Source organism: Brassica napus, unplaced genomic scaffold, assembly GCF_020379485.1.
Source record: "Brassica napus cultivar Da-Ae unplaced genomic scaffold, Da-Ae ScsIHWf_463;HRSCAF=708, whole genome shotgun sequence".
Classification (NCBI taxonomy): Eukaryota; Viridiplantae; Streptophyta; class Magnoliopsida; order Brassicales; family Brassicaceae; genus Brassica; species Brassica napus.
In genome coordinates, this window is record NW_026016538.1 from 5001 (window position 1) to 10000 (window position 5000).

Genomic DNA, 5000 nt, shown 5'->3' on the forward strand with positions numbered 1-5000 from the left:
TTAAAATGCCAATCAGTACGGGAAATACGAGCTCCAGTTCGGTGAATTCGATCGTCTGGACATGGGTATTGATGAAGCCTCAAACTGGACATCCGGGCGGTACATGTGGTACTGTCCAGAAATGTATAGCAATGACCTAACTCAGGATCCGTGCGTCCGAATGCGATTCCGTCTCGACTGTTCTTCATCAAATGGAAAACAGGACGGTGAAGACAAAGTCCAGTACAGTGAAATCGATCATCTGGCCATGGTTCCAGCCAAAGCTCCCATCCGGATGCATTTGGGACAGTCCGGTCAGTCTGGCCAGTATGGTGAAAATCATGAACCTCGGTTGAAAACTTCAGAACGTCCTGATCTTCATGCTGGTTCGGCTCCATGTACTGATCCGTGGACCGCGGTCTATCATTCCCTCTTTCTTCAAAAGGATTTGTCCTCAAATCCAATGTACCTATATCAAAAAGAGATAAATCAGATACAAAGGAATTAAAATTCAAGGGAAATTCAGTAAATGAATAGAATGGACAGAAACTTCCTTGGAGTTTTGAAGTCATTTTATCAAGGAATTCCAAGTACTTTGACGTCCATTGGTGCTTGCTCTCCTTAGAAACTGATCATGCTTATCCTGTTTATTCAAAGCAACTAGAGAAACCACATCAAATCTGCCAAAGAAATAATCAAAGGGTTTCTCTATCCTTAAGACATCAAAATCAGGATCCAAGCCCTTAGGATAATCATCAAGGACGTGGGCAAGCATTAAGCAAGTAAGCTGGTTGCCAAAAATTGATTTATCAATCTCAAAATCAAGCCAAGGTGAGGAACTGTTATGGAAAGAAAGAGACAATGCCAAATTTGAAAAATTATCATCATGAACGAAATCAAAAGAATTCTTTGGCCTAAGCAATTTTAGTTCATGCTTTTTCCTACACCAAATCTCTTTCAAAGCACAGCTCAATGAAATCAGTTCATGAAAAGGTTTGAGCAAAACGTTTTTCAACCAAGTAAGAATATGTTTTCTTTTTGAAATTCTCGGTTTCAAAACATTTTCATGAAGAGTAGAGGCAATCAACTCATGATCCTTACAGTGCTTTTGGTTTAGACAGGAGAATGACCGAGGAAACACCTTTGGTTCATGGAGGATCGGTTTTGGCTCAGGTCGATTCTTTCTGGGGCATGAATCTCCTTTAGAAATCTGGTACTCGCGGATAGATGGACTGAAGAACCTCCGGTTTGGAAAATTCATAACTTCTTCATCCGTGAAGCTTTTCATGCGATTCCAAGCCTCAGTGAATCCTTGATGAGTTGTATTTCTTTTAAAATTGGATTCAAGACAAAAGACTTTCGGGCTGTTGAGATATCCTTCTTGGACTGAACCTCTGTCGCTGGCACCAAGGTAGCCGGTTTGAACAACAAAGCTTCTCCAAATCTGAGGTTGTTGGGCACGGCCAATGCTTTCATTCAGAGGTTGAACCTGTCTTTCCTGGATACTCAACTCAAACACTAAAAGACCAGGATCAAATGTGCAAGATAAATATTTGTTCAAATCACAAATCAAGATATCTTTTCCAAGAACAAATTGCACATTTTTCAGCCTTTCAAGGTGCTCATCAAAGTAAATATTACAGACAAGAATTTTATCAAGATATGCAACAACAGTATTCATTTTCAAGATGGGCATATCCTTTCCAACATCTGAACACACAAGCTTAAGTTCAGTTTGAGAATCATTTATCAAAAGTTCAAGGCATTTTTCAAAGAATGTGTTGTAAACCAAAATATCATCAGAACTCAAGACAACACCATTATCACGAAATGATCTCAGAAAATGCCAAGTTTTATCAGTTTCAAAACTCAAGAGATCAGGCTGCAAAACAGAACCACAAAATTCAAGATCACGAAAATCATTTTCAGTTTCAAGTGATTTCTGTTCCAGCAACTTCTGAATCAAAATTTCGTCCAAGGCATAAGAGGATGCAAACAATTCATCAGTGATCAGTACATGTCTAGAAGAACTCAGATCAAAGCCATTTCCTTTGCAAACAAACGAATCAAGAGATTTTTCAGCACAAAAATCAGTTTGTTGCAAATCAAGATCAAATGGCCTTCCAAGAAGATGAAAACCTTTGTTATGTTCCAAGAACTGATCAAAGCTCAAAATAATTCCAGAAGTGATGCCATTGACATTTTGAAAACGTGATTGATCAAGACATTTATCAGGTTCAAAGATTTTTAAAGAATTTATCATGTTATCTAAAACAGATTTCGAAACACAAAAATCTTTCATCTTGTCAAGACCAAAACGAATTATATCATCAGTACTGACTTTCTCAAACATGTCAGGCAGAGAATTAAGAGAAGAAGGTTCCTCACAGTGCTCTTGAAGATCAGGAGGTAAAGGGGCAGGAGTTGTGCCGGGATCAAAGCATAGATAATTCTCCATAGCAATGGATGTGATGCTTGTTGCTTCTTCATCAAAGACTGGACAAGGTTCGTCCTCCTCATCAAAGATAGGACCTAGATCATCATCCAAACATATCCTAGTGTCAAGACATGGGCACTGATGTGGAAAATCCAGTGGCTCTTCCTCAAAAACCTGTGGAGACAAAACAAGACTACTCGGAAGCTCCGGTTGCAAAACAGTTAGTTCTACAATAGCTTGTTCATTATCAAGATTAAACTCAGTTTCAAGAGAAGGAAGATCACAATCTTTTTCACAAAACATCAAGCTTTCAATTAGCTCTTCATCAGATTCATCAAAAATGGGTAGAGAATCTGAAAAATCTTTAAGTTCTTCAAAATGGTTTTCAGATTACCTTGGGCTTTCTTACTGATGAACAAGGATGGCTCAGCTACTGGGGCACGTGTGGATGTGCTCTTCTTTTGGCTCTTGCTGACGTCCTTGAGGGCTTTGTCCACACCCTTCACAAAGTTATCACAAAATTGTTGGACATCAAACTGAAGCAATCGCCTTTTGGATCAGCTTCACCTTGGACGATTGAAATGTTCTTTGCTCCACCTGTTTGGCCTTTCCTGCACACTAACAAACTCATCAAAATATTCAAAGAATATTTAAAGGAAGTTTGAGAGACAGTTGTTGTGGAGCTTCTCCTTGTTACTTTTCCTTTGAAGACCAAACATCATAACCTGAAAATCTCAACACAAAAGTTAGGAAATAAAACCTCACACTCTCAAGTGTTTAATCTCACCCACTCAAGTGTTTCTCTCAGATTAAGGTGATCACACACAAGTTTCTACTCAATGTTCTAAGAGAACAAATCAAAGAATCCCAATGGGCAAATCCAAGCAAACAAGGGAATTTTCTCAAGATAGAAAGATAAGAGATTTTTTTTTTGATTTTTGAAATCCGTTTTAACCACCTCAAAGGCTGGATTTCTCCTCAGCCAGCAGGCTTTCTCTTCCACCACCAATCCACAAAACAAACTTTGAACTTTTTTTTTTTTTTTTTTTTTTTTTTTGAATCAAATCGTAATTTTTTTTTTTTTTTTTATATATGGATGGTAATGAGGGGCCCGGATTTAAGAAAGGTAGAAGAAGAAGTGTTTGAAGAAGAATTTTTATGAAGAAAGTGAAGATGAGAAAGATGGAATGAAAAGAGATACCGGAAGAGTGGCTCTGATACCACTTGATAGAACCAAAATAAGGATCACTCTTTCGGTAAGGTTGATATGAACTCAGATCCGAGAGGATTGAGAACTGATGGTATGAACGGTGACACTAAGGGTTGCGGAATAGCCCAAAGATACTACCAGACTTCGATCGTTGCCGGATGTGACGCACCGGTCCAACAAAAGAAGGATCGAAACTTGGAGATAACCTCACCAAGAAACTAAGAAATGTTCTAACAAAGAACAAAGAGAGTAAAAACTCAAAAGAATGAAAGCAAAACGAAATTATCTTATTCAGATCTGATGGTTACATTATATAGAAGTTCTAGTCAAAAGACTTAAAGAAAAATGTGGGAAATCTAAACATAGAAAATGATAAAATTGACCAGATCTGGTCAAGGCACGAAATCACACTTTGACTAGTGAAAAACCCTTCAAATTCCGTCCAGGTTCATTGCTTCCTGAAGCATGTCCTGCGGACTGGGCCAGTACACAAGCAGGACAGTCCAAAGTAGCCAGTTTTGAAGTGTCATGGCCTATCTTGAGTTCCACTCGTCCGAATCCAAATCTGTCTCGACCGTTGCTCTTAAAATGCCAATCAGTACGGGAAATACGAGCTCCAGTTCGGTGAATTCGATCGTCTGGACATGGGTATTGATGAAGCCTCAAACTGGACATCCGGGCGGTACATGTGGTACTGTCCAGAAATGTATAGCAATGACCTAACTCAGGATCCGTGCGTCCGAATGCGATTCCGTCTCGACTGTTCTTCATCAAATGGAAAACAGGACGGTGAAGACAAAGTCCAGTACAGTGAAATCGATCATCTGGCCATGGTTCCAGCCAAAGCTCCCATCCGGATGCATTTGGGACAGTCCGGTCAGTCTGGCCAGTATGGTGAAAATCATGAACCTCGGTTGAAAACTTCAGAACGTCCTGATCTTCATGCTGGTTCGGCTCCATGTACTGATCCGTGGACCGCGGTCTATCACACAGGACGTCCGTCAGCACACACAGGACGTCCGTCAGCACACGCAGGACGTCCGTCAGCACACGCAGGACGTCCGTGGCTGTCCGTGTGTGTCCGTGTGTCCGTCAGTGCACACAGGACGTCCGTCAGCACACACAGGACGTCCGTCAGCACACGCAGGACGTCCGTGGCTGTCCGTGTGTGTCCGTGTGTCCGTCAGCACACGCAGGACGTCCGTCAGCACACGCAGGACGTCCGTCAGCACACGCAGGACGTCCGTACCTATCCGTTAGCACACACAGACTGTCCGTGGACTGATCCGTGTACTGAACTCATATCAGCATGCTGACCACACATATCAGCATGCTGGCCCTTCCCGTGGACTGTCCGTGTACTGATTTTGGACA